Raw genomic sequence first — 12,163 nt, 5'->3', positions numbered from 1 at the left:
GTGCACTCTGCAGTTTCTCTCTTTTCCTTTTTTTTTTTTTTTTTTTTTTTTTTTGCCTCTTGTAAAGACTTTGCTATGTCAGAATCTGTCAAACAACTCCTTGTGCCATGTTTTCACAAGAATCCTACTTGCTGGCCAGTGCCAAGCTCCCTTTTAAACAATACTCAGTGAAGCATTGCATTGCCTGTGCTGCGCTCTTGCATGCCATATTTAGACAAAAGCCAGGGAATTCCCTGCCCTAGATGAGGGCTTGAATGAATGGGTTCTTCTCCCACCTCAACTAAAAATGCATGTGTTCACATCAGCCAGGCCTTCCACCCAGCTTTATTTTAATTCATTCCACAATTTGATTTATATACCTAGAAATCTGAACCAGGGGGAAAAGAAAATATAAAGAAAACAAAATGAAACAACTGAATGCGACCACAGACACATGCTTAGTCTCGCTGGGTGAATTCCCAAAGAGACCAAAACCAGTGGAAAAAACCCACCCAAATCCCACGCTAACACACGTGAGAAAAACACGCAAACCCCACCCCACTGCACAGCTGGCAGCAGCTGGATCACGGCCGTAGGTGGCTTTTAGTGCATTGGCCCAGGGCAAGCAAAGAGCTGACACTGCTGCAGACTGTCAGGGGGGCTCTGGCAGCGCACCTTGCGTGCACCTGATTCCTGTGGAGAAAAGGAATCCCCCCATGGCAGGGCGAGGGGGGTGAGCAGAGCAGGGAGCTCTGCGGTTGCTGCACACCCGGCCCTGCACGTTCCCGTTCCCCGGCAAAAGCCGGAGCTCTGGGGCTCTGTCCTGACGCTGCAGAAGTCAATGGGGCTGCAGAGCCTTCTGGAGCGCTATTGAAACGCCACATTCCAGAGCACTGTGCTAATCGCTCCCCGCCAGCCCTCCAGCATCACTCCACTCACTGATGTTTAAATTCTTTGCCATACTTTTGTCCACAGCGCTTGGGCCCCCCAGATTTTTTGACATGTGGTCCTTCTGCTCGCTGCCAAGTCTGCAGGGAGAGGATGTCAGCCTCACAGCACCAAAACAGATGCTGTCCATGCACTAACTCTGTTGGAAAAGCTTCAGATAAAGGCCTGTCTGCCCTCCTCCTCTGCCCCATGAGCACTGCAAAATATTCATCATATCTGCCCCAAGAACCTGCTTAGGAGAAAATGTGAATCCTGAAATTGAGAGTCAGAACATTGTCAAGCACAGTGTACATGCCCTGAAACATGGAATGAAATACTCTGAGAAACAAGGTAGAATTTGCACTAGATTATTGATTTCATATACATATATAAAATCCACCACAGCTATCTCAAATATATCCACACTGCTGGTAGGGATGATGGGGACCTTACTGCAGACAGGATGCAGACAGGCACCTTTTAACTGCTATCACTTAATTCTGCTCAGTGTGGCTTGAGCTGACACCTTAACTGAGACATCACTCAAGCCCTGACTAGCCTGGTGCTCCTGGTGGTGTTGCTGCTGCCCAGAGCATTCTGGGGACGGGGAGAGAGGAAAGAAATGATATGGACAGAGCTGTAGAGCTATGAAATGCACCCTTAGGATCATATGTTCAAAAGCACTCAGTTCCCGTTTAGGAACCTAAATGAAGTTGGCAGGATTTCAGAAGTGCTCAGCATCTATCAGCTCCTACTGAGAACATGCTGAGCTCTTCTTAAAACTGTCAGAGAAAAACAATTTGAAGATAAGAGCCAGCTTGTGGCTTACAATTCACATCATTGTATGGGTCTTCAGAGCAGCTTGGCAAGAGCAAGAATAGCTGCTTTCACAGATATTGCATATGAGTCCACATCTCCAAGCACAGGGCCAGGTCTATAAGCAATCACCCCACTGGCTGCCTCCTGAAAGAGCTCTGCACCCCAAGGAGAATTTTCCACTTCATGTCAGTGATGATTTCACAGCATTGAGTAAGTGGGAGTTTGCACCTGACCATGCCAGGACCAACCACGTCAGTGGAGATGAGAAAGACCAAAATGAGTGCTTAAAAACTCAGAACATAACCCACGGGGCTGCAGGCAGGGCAACTGTGAAAACATCTGGAGAAATGCACTACTTTGGTCCTAACTTATATTAAGTTTTGACATATAATTAGTAGCAATACTAAATGCCAGTTGGTACCTCCTCTCTTTGAACCCTGAAGTGCTCTTTGTTCTGTGAAGGAGAAAGATCTCCCAGTGGTGACAAACAGCTAAAGCCATGGGAACCTTCCACAGACAGAAAGATTTGTCAAATCTCTCCAAACACTTCCAGAGGCATCAATCCAGCAAAGAACTTAATCACTGCAGCAATCCCACTTGCCCTCCTGGAGCCACTGATCTATTTGAAAGGAAGGTTGTGAATTCAAATCTTCCCACTGCTCACAGCTCCCCCAGCCTTGAACCAGCTGAACCTTGGTACCACACCAAAAAACCCAAATCAAGCACAGCAGCTCGTGCCAGGCTCCAGCTCACCCAAGGACATGTTATGATTCTTGAAGGGGACTAAGAGCGAATTCTTCTCATCAAAATCCTCTTTTTCACAGTGTCCTTCATCTTACATTGAGATTCCAGCAGCTACCTTCCAGGTAGGAGCAGCTTGCTTATCCTGACTTTCCAGGTATTTCAGGGGTTACAATGCCTGTCTGCTCCTTAGCTTGCTATGTTGCTGGGTCTAATTCCACAGAAAAACTCCAGAGATTCTTCTGGGCACAGCAGGAGCTGAAGGATCTCATGAATCTTGCTACCAACAGGTTCCTCGACTCACCTTGGTGTGGGAAGTGGAACTATAATTTAATGTACTTCCCTAGGTGAGGGTGCTGCACCTCAGTCAGAGCTGCAGGAGGACATTACCACTCATGGTATTAGGACAAAACAGGTGTTTTTTTCTCTTTTAGCTTAGGAGAAGCCTCATGTTTTCTCAGTAATGGATCAAAATCCCTCTTGTTGAAGGTGGAGGCAAAAGTATTGATTCCAGAGGAGCTCTTGCTCCTAGCCCAGCTCAAGGACCCAGGAGAGAGATGAAACACTGTGCAGTCAAGCATTGCCAGACTTTACAAACTCTGGCCGTATTGATTTATCTCCTGACGTCTCGACACAAAAGCAGAACAGCAGAAGAAAGCATAGCACTATTTTCCATTCTGACTAAAACAAGTAGTCCAAAACATGCATGAATTTAATTTGTCACTCCTCAAATATAACAACTCATTATGATTCATTACTCCCAAGTACTCTAGCTCATTTTCTACAGCTAATTAACCTTGTAAGCAACAATTCACCCAAGAGAGGATCACTCTATTGCCATGGGGAAGGCTGCACTCTGCCTTCTCCTGTAGGAGAACAGAAGTGCTTGCCATGGTCTGGCCAAGGGGCACTGCTGCCCTTTCTCTCCTGAATTTGCTGAACAGGGACAGCCTGAGAAAACTCATTTAGAAAAAAAATGGAGAATTCTCCATTCCAGTGAGCAACATATGCTCAATCCAAACACAGTTTCCTTGGGAGCAGTGAAGGGCTGGTTGGCCACTGCTGCAGCCACCGAAGGGTAACAAATACTTGTGCTTTGCACAGCTGAGCTGAGCTCAGCTAGGCTGGAGAGAGGAGTATGATAAGGGAGGTAAAGATAGATACTAATGCTCATCCTGGAGCAGTGAGAGGAATGGTGAAAGGTGCAGCTCCCGGGGATGATGCCCTGTCCTAGGGAAGCCAGTGGCTCACACAGCTGCGTGGAGTTTGAACAAGACCTTTCAGTCTTTCTCTTGGTCCCTTTTATACCCTGCTCAGATTTAAACATCCTCTCAACTTCTCATATATATTTAGACCAAAGAAAAACACCATTAAAATGCCAAGGAGGCTTTCAAGACAATTGTTATATTAAAGTAGCTTCAATCCTAAACTCTGCTCCTGTGAAATTACTCACTGGACAGCCCTTTCAAATCCTGCATTACCAATTAAGTGCTGCTGTCACTGTCAGATGATTGCTGTTTTCACAGGTCAACCACAGCAGGAAAGGGAATTCTAACAAAACACTGCCTGACCCCAGGGATTTACAGGCAGCAACTTTTGCATTAGGCACCACGGTATAAAGTCACACAATCTTCACTGCAAAAAGTGCCAAAAGCTGAGCACTGCTGCTGGTTTTGAAGCACCAAATGCCATTTCCCTGGCGTGCCCTCACGCTGCTCCCACGGAGGCTTCACCCGAGACGGCCGGACAGCCTGAGCGTCACCCAGTGAAACCCAAGAGCTGTGTCCATTTTTAGAACCAGCCTGCCTGAAGATCTGCTGCATTATCTGGGCAACACGTAAGGGAACAAGATGAACTGCAGCTCCCTGAGCCACTTATTTACCTTCTGTTTAAACAGAACCTCTGCAGCTCCCCGCCCGTGCACCCACTTGCTCGGCACCTCGTGCGGGGCTGCTGCTCTATTTTTAAAGGCATGCCACTGGCTTTCATCTGAAGCTGCCTGGTTTTTTTTCTTTTTAGCTCTCATACTCTTTAAACTAATTTAAAACATGCTGGCAGATAAAGGTAGTGAGGGGAGATACAGCAAACGCACCATGGTTGGTATTGCAAGTTCAGATTAAGGCAAGGGATATAACCCAAACAGAATAACAATGAACATCTAAACTCAATGATTAGGGCCAAACAACAGCAGTCCTTACTAAGGGGACCATCTCCCATGTATATGGAGTGGGATTACTTGAATCAAGACTTTAGGACTTGTTCTGGTAGCAGACAGACTGGGGTGCTCACAGCAGGGAGGAACAGCAAGTGGCAGCTGTGAGGAGTCCTGTCAGGGAATGTGGTCCCTGAAACACCGTTTGAAGTAGTCTGGGGCTTGCCAGGGAGTTAAAGGCTCTGCTGGTCCCAGTTCTGAGCCCACATGAGCAGCACTGCAGTCAGTGGCCTTGCACAGTCACTCAGGTGGAGGAAGCACTGCTAAAAGTCTCCAGCAGAGCGGGAAGGTGGAAGGGTGGCAGAAACACGTGGCATGAATATCCAGTGTCCCCCCATGGGACCCCAAACCAGGGTGCATTTAACACCCTGGAACAGAGAGACTGCTTCAAGCTTGACCCAAAACCCTCAGAAACTCTCATCAGTATTTAGAATAAAACTGCTGAGGCCATGAACACTGACAGACTGTAAATAGGGAAGATGGTTGACTACATTGATACATCACCAACAAGATGAGAAACCACTTCCAAAACTTCACATTTTGAGAGCTTGGAGATTTCCTAGCCCATGCCTTTGGTCTAGATTTTTCTGAGCTAATGTTCAGGTGCCAGGCTCTGTCACCACTGCAGGAGCTGCCCTGAGCATCCTGCTGACGGTCCTGGTGCTCCAGACACACACCTGGCTCTGCTGCACTGGGCAGGCTGAGCTCGGCTCCATTTCAGATTCAGGACATCTCTGAGAACTGGTTGAAACGAGGACTCGCTAACGCTCCCATCAGATGCTGCTGGGCCTTTTTGTGCCAGGAAAACGGATGTGTGCAACAACAGCAAAAGTGCCTGGAAGCTTCCCAAAGCCTGAGTGAAATGGGGGAATGTTGAGTGGCATCAGACAAAAGGAGCAGTGATTTAATCTCCACAGATGGGGAGGAGGGAGCAGTGTCAGGAAAAGCAGGAGGATGAGATTAGCTAAGCAATAAAATGAAAATGAGCAAGAGGTGGAGAGAACTGTGCTGAGATAAGAGGAGGTGGATTACAGGGCTGGCAGATGGAAGGGGAGCAGGCAGCCAAGCAGGGAACAAAAAACAGGTAATAAATCTGGAAGAATTGTCATCACCGATGTTAAACACTATTTTCAGCCCATTTTCTCCAAGGAAGTAAGTGGTTATGGCAGAGGGAAGTGCTGTGCTGTCCCCTCAGGGTGCAGTGACACTGCCTGCAGCCCCAGCCATTGCAAACGGCCAGCAAGGTGTGTTTGCTTGGACTCCAAACTCCTGCAAGACAGCCAGAATCCTTTCTGACACCTGGATAAAGCAGTCCTTTAACACAAAAGGTGAAAGAAACTGCTTCTTTCTCGAGGGCCTGACCATCAATTTGACTCAGCCTAATTCAGGAAAGAGACACCTCATCTCCTCGGCTGCTGAAAGGAGCATTTCCTCCAGCCTTGCTGGAGCTCATTAGGCTGGGTATCTCAGTTCCGGGTGATAAGGCAGCTTTTATCAAGAGACTTTCATTAATGCAGTTTAACTGGCAATGGATGATTGATAACAAGGAGACATTTGACCACAATTTAAGTCATTAAGCCCTTGACCACCACGTTTTTGGAAAATAATCTCTACAATATCTTAATCTGTGTCATATTAGCAAAGCCACACTGCAGCTTTCCAAATCTGTGAATCTCCCAGCCCTCCATTACCCAGGCAGGTCAGGGCCTGCTGGCAGCACATCTATCTCAAGAGGTTACTTAAAATCATTTATTTGTCATTGCACTTTAAATCTGGGAGAGGAAATTAATGGACAAAGAGATGTAATTACCTTGTGAGTCTGAGAGCTCTTCAGGGCAGGAACAGCTTGTTGCTCTGCACTAGTGCAGTGCCTGGCCCAACAGGGTTTGTGTAAAAGAGCAGCAGTGGTGGCTCATAAGTCATTGCAAACATCTGTGTTGAGTAATAAATACCTGGTTTGAGATGACAATTTCCCATCCAAAAGTGGGGCAAGGTCAGACTAACCCCGTCACTGCTGACTTGGGTTACATGCCTGCCCCTTCTTTATTCCCAAATGGATACCTCTTCCCCCTCTGCCCCTTTAGCTCATTTAATGTCTCTCTAACCTCCAGCACAACCAGGAAAGGAGACAAGCAGGTCACAGGGTGCTGTCTGGGGAGAGGGATGAGGTCAAGGGAGAGCCTAGATCAGAAGTTCTTTGTCTCAGAACTTTCTGGAAAATCCCATTCCTCCCTATCAGGGATAAGAAACATTTCTACCATGCTGAAAATGAGTGCATTTAAGAGCATTTTTTTCCCTAGGAAAGCACTGTAGTTAGGCAGTTCTTGGATAGACTGTGGGAGTTGAGTGCAGGAAATTCAACACCCTCTGTTATATACCAGAGGTCAGGCTAAGGGTCCCTTCCGATCTAAACCATAAATTTATTTAGCAAATCATTACCAAAAAAGCCCCTCCAAAACCCCCTCCAGTCTTCCACTCAGTTTCTAGAAAACTGTTCAATAACAAGATCTGATTGCCAAATGTTAGCAAAGAGGCCAAAACCATCAGGATCTATGTTTGACTCCAGTTTTTATGGCGGCCCCAGACAGCCAGGAAGGCTCTGGAAACAGCATTCCCTAAAGAAGCCCAGAGCTGTAGCCGAAGGGCCTGGGGCTCCTGGCTCCACAGGCACTTGCTCCTTATCTGACCCCAGAAGCTGCTGTATTTCACAGGCTGTTCCAAGCTGGGATGTGGGAGAGCTCATCCTGCTGGAAACCATAATTAAAAACATTATCTGAACACAAACCTCTGGTGTGCCCAGAGGGGAGGAGCAGCCCCATCCAGCAGAGAGAAATGGGGCTTCAAGGAATGGTTGGGCTGAAGGGGACCCAGGAGGGCAGCACGGAGTGGTGGATCCAGAGGGAGGTTTCACGGGAGGATGTCAGCACCAGGCAAAGAAAGTGCCCAGCACTGACTTGCCCAGCTGGGACATGCCCAAATCCAAAATCCAGCCCAGGAGGCTGCAATTGCTGCAGCTGAAATCAGTTGTGTCACGTCCTGGCAGCAGGTGTCAGGAGGAGCTGATTTCCACCCCAGGATTAGCAGCAGGATATACAGCACATACCCTGCAAAAGTGTGATCGTATCAAAGCTCCATCTGTACTCAGGCGGGAGCTCGGTGCTATTAAAGACTATTGGGGGAGAAATAACATTTTTTTCTTATTACCAGTTAAACAAGCTTCCCACACCTTGAAAACGAATCATTCTTTTTTCTTTAAAGAGATGTCTCTACATACCTTTTTCTTTCAATACAGATAATACACACACATCTAGCGAGATGGACAGTTGCACAGATTTTAAAATCCAGAATATTTAAAACGCTGTGTTTATCTTTTTTTTTTTCAGAGGAGCTCAACTGTTCTCAGCTTGGATGCAAAGACACATACTTCCACTCTAGGTATTTTTGGTGAGGAGGAAAAGATAAATAGATAGTGTATTTCGAACGTCACACTTTCAGCTGGTTTTATCTAACTTTGGTCAAGAATTTAAAGCTTTGCACTGAACACCAGCACATTTCAAGCCTGAGCTGTAATTCTCTTCTCCTGACAAGAATTTGCTGCTAACAGAGCCTATCTGTGACATGGGAACCAACAGGCTGAAGCTGAAACCAAGGCTGTCAAACTCACTTCACTTATTAGTTATGAAATGGGAAAAAACAGCGAGCAGCGGTGTCACATGGAAACATGAGCGCAGCGGTGACACCGCCTTTCAAACGGTGTCAGCACTAAAACCAGGCTATAGATTATTTGGAAAGTAATAAACACCGATCTCGTGATTCTATTCTGGGCTGGTCCTATGACAAAAAAGGAAAAAAAACCCCTAAACTATCAAAACAAAACCAGAAGCCGACAGCCCCGAGCAGTTGGCACCGAGCGCGAGGGCAGTGCCCGGCTGTGAGCGGGGACCCCACTGTCCAGCGCCAGCCCCTGGGCTGGGGACAGGGTGATTTACATGGGGACAACTGCTGCAGCCACCCCAGCTGCCTGCTGCAGGGAGAGGGGCTGCTCCCAGCCCCAGAGCATGCACCAGCTTTGAGCTGCCTTTTCCCTTCCTTATCTTTTTTTTAATTTTAAGGCCAATATCCAGTGCCAGGCTGCCCTGCTGGTTTGCCCTCACAGTTCAGAGATGGTTTCACAAAGAGGTGGGTGAGCTGCTGTTGTCCTATCAGCCATCCCAGGAGGGCATCCATCCCCAGGACACACACGACTCCCCTGAGCCCCCCACCCCTGAGGTCAGCTCAGATGCTTGGAATGACTTTTCTTAATCTTCAGCACGTCAAACCTTATTAGTTGATTTTATTAAATCTCTCTCCAAACATCTCTGAAGTAACACTTGGTGTTGCTGTATCCCGAAATAGCCACTCAGTCTGAGCTTTTGGCAGCCAGCACAGAGACTGGATGGGACCCCGGAGAGTCAGATTAAGAAGGAAACTCACACCCAACCTACTTTTCCTTTTGATTTGCACAGCCTCTTCCCAGCCCCACACAGCCCCCAAACCTCTTTTACCTTAGGAACTCTGCAAGCATCACTGCTTCTCCAGCTGCCTTGAGCTCCCAACTGGGCCCAGGACAAAATCCTGCTTGCAAACAGCTCCAGCTGTACAAGATCTGCACTGATTGTGCAGCTGCAGGAACCTTCCACCAGTATCCAGATCATTACTCTTCCTGGTACAACAGGCTTTTATTTCTGCTGTCTGAGAGGTGAGATATCCACAAGACAGGGGTACAAAGCCCCTGCCACTGTTAATTACTAAAAGCATTTATCACTGGATCTCTAGCAATGGGCGGGTGGCAAATCTTGGGTGAGCCATAAAATTTCCACAAGAGGACTTTTAAGGGGAAAGAGTTGGAGGAAATCACAGTGCGTTTGAAGTGTAATATGAAGTCATATCAGTGACTGTTTTGACATGGCTTTAACCTCTGACTGCAGAGGTTTCCAATTTAAAAGACATCTGGTAACGGACGATTTTGCAAGGTAGACAATTTAAAAGACATCTGGTAACTGATGATTTTTACAAAGCCAGAAGTCCATTACATACATTCAAATGAGCTTGAAAAAAAGCACAGGCACATCTGGTGTCATGAACATGAGCTCGGAAAAATCCCCATTCTCTGTTGCAGTGTTGCTGGTTTTGCCAGCAGTGAAAAGCAGCACAGACCTGACCCCGGGGGCTGGAGGGACAGGATGGGCAGGTGCCCTCCTGGGCTGAGCAGTCTGGAGCTGGACTTCTGATAGAGCAGGTCTATGGCTTGGTCCTCAACCCATCCTTGCTCTTAGAGCCAGATCAGCAGCCTGGGCCACCTTTCCTCATCCTGAATATCACCTTTCTTCACCCACATAAATAGAATTATTTGCATCTTTCCCACAGACAAAAGATGATCAGATTCAGCCCTGAGTCAAAAGATCCTCATTTGGCCCTGGATGTGTTCAGAGCGTGGGTCACACACCAGAGCTGGAGCACAGAAAACCCTGGCTGTGTAAGAACCAGGGAATTCTGCCAAAAAGACCAGGGTTTTTTTCTGTAGTCAGCCCTTGGAGAATGCTGTCTTTGACCAAGAAAAAAAAGACAAAAACAACTATATAGAAAAACTCCATCTTTTGCAAGCTTACAAAAGCATGGCCATGTGCCACGGAGGCTAATGGGGTCCCCAGCAATGTTCCCCATCATAACTCAAATGGCAGGAGCAGACTCTACAAAGTTCATCACTCCCTCCTCTTGTCTTTTTTTCTTCTTTTGGTTTGTTTTAAATAAGGCCATCAGCCCCTTGATAAAAGCAGCCATTACGAACTGTAGAAAGAGTTTTCCAAACAGCTGCTGAGGGTGCTGAGCAGCCCCCCACAGAACCAGAGGGAGGGCTTTCCACAGAAAAGTTTTCCATGTTCTCCCCTGCACAGAAGAAACCTCTGAGAGGGAAAAACTCTGCCTTTGAAAAGGGAAAAAGTTCTGTTCCAGTCTCAGCTGAGCAAGGTGTGAGCTCCACCTTCCTCCCCATCCCTCCCAAAGGGGATAAACTGAAGATGCCACTTCCCTGAAACTTGACCAGAAGTTCTGCACATCCCACCGTGCCCATGCTGGCAGAGATGCCACCAGGCCCAGCCATTTCAGAGAGCTGCTCTGAGCACTCTGGACTACAAAAGTAACCTCGGTCTTTCCTCCTTCACAGGGACAAACCTTTCAGGCTGAAAATCCCCTTTCCCTCTCACAGTCTATTCCATCACCTGACCAAAAACTTCACCAACACCAAGGCACTGTGATTTGTGTCCTGAGCAGGCCTTGCCAGGAGAATGACCTGAAGTCCCATTCACCAGGGTCTATTTTTCTTCTGTTACATTTAATGGGAATTCTCTGACTCCAGCAAGGGGAGGCTCAGCCCTGAGTTTCTCATCTGTCACTGCTCTCCAGGGTTCATCTTATCTGGAGATTTCCCTGAAGCCAGTCTGGCTTAATTCCATCAAGTGGGAATGAGCTTCCGAGCTTCCATCGCCCCTCTTATCACTCCCTGCCTTAAACAAGTTTGACCTTTTGATTGACTTGAACTTTGGGCAGCATTAAAACACTTGTTCTGGCAGATGAGGTCAGTCCCTGAGCTTTCTGCTGTGTGTAATGGGACAGTTAATGCTACACTGGTTTTAAATTCCCAGCTGCAAGGACAGGGAAAGAAACAAAGCTCACCAGAAGTTGTCCCCTGACACCAGCCTGGGCCAGGCTTGTGCTGCAAGTTTCAGCTTCCAGCTCCTGCCTCGTGGTTACTTCTGGTTGCACACTCTGCAAAGAAAAAGAAACCTTTTAAATAGTCTAGAAAAAGGTCTTATCTTGATCTTCCTCTCCTCTCCATCACCCCCTCCTGAATTCCTGAAGCAATCCATGCAAAATCCCTGAAAATGCCTCCTGCACAAGATTTTCGTGTCACTGCTGACCTTGGGCAGAGGATTTTAATAACTAACAATGACAAACAAAACCTCAGAAGTGAGATGTTTCCATGGCATTTAAAATAGACTTGGAAGGGAAGATATTTTGTCCAAACATATAAATATCCCTCAAGCTGTCACAGGCCAGAATTTGTAACATCATGCTATATGTCAGACTTGAAAAGGAAAGAAAAACCAACTAGAAATGGATTACAAAGAGCAAGTTGAAAGAAAAGCAAAAACCAACGACATGGGGAAAACCGCACTGGAGCAAACCCAAATCTTTTCATCAATGTAGAAGCATTTTATGTTAACGTGAAGAGGAGTTAATTCTTTTATTAATGAAGGATTTTCTCCTCTGCCATCTCTGCAGGATTCAACGTAGACAAGTAAGAGCCCTGTCAGTGACTTCATTGCTCTCAGTTTTATATAAAGGGGTTGGACACACACTAATGGGCACTTCTTTGTGGCAAACAAGAGTCAATAATGGGCATTTTTTCCCCTGCTTGCAGAAGAATGCTGGTGAATTTAACAGATT

The 12,163-nt window shown here is 46.9% G+C and overlaps 1 long non-coding RNA gene across 2 annotated transcripts in view; it reads right to left on the bottom strand.

Annotated features, from left to right (window-relative positions):
- LOC116452675 overlaps positions 1-11,549 on the bottom strand; it is a 29,696-nt gene extending 18,147 nt beyond the window's left edge. For both annotated transcript variants that reach the window (XR_004243567.1, XR_004243564.1), the window contains exon 1: positions 11,390-11,549. This is a non-coding gene — a long non-coding RNA (uncharacterized LOC116452675). The remainder of the gene's footprint in view (positions 1-11,389) is intronic.
- Between the last annotated feature and the right edge of the window lie 614 nt (positions 11,550-12,163).

The sequence above is a fragment of the Corvus moneduloides genome, chromosome 17, assembly GCF_009650955.1.
Source record: "Corvus moneduloides isolate bCorMon1 chromosome 17, bCorMon1.pri, whole genome shotgun sequence".
NCBI classification, from domain to species: domain Eukaryota; kingdom Metazoa; phylum Chordata; class Aves; order Passeriformes; family Corvidae; genus Corvus; species Corvus moneduloides.
This window is presented reverse-complemented; position numbering and strand designations above follow the sequence as displayed.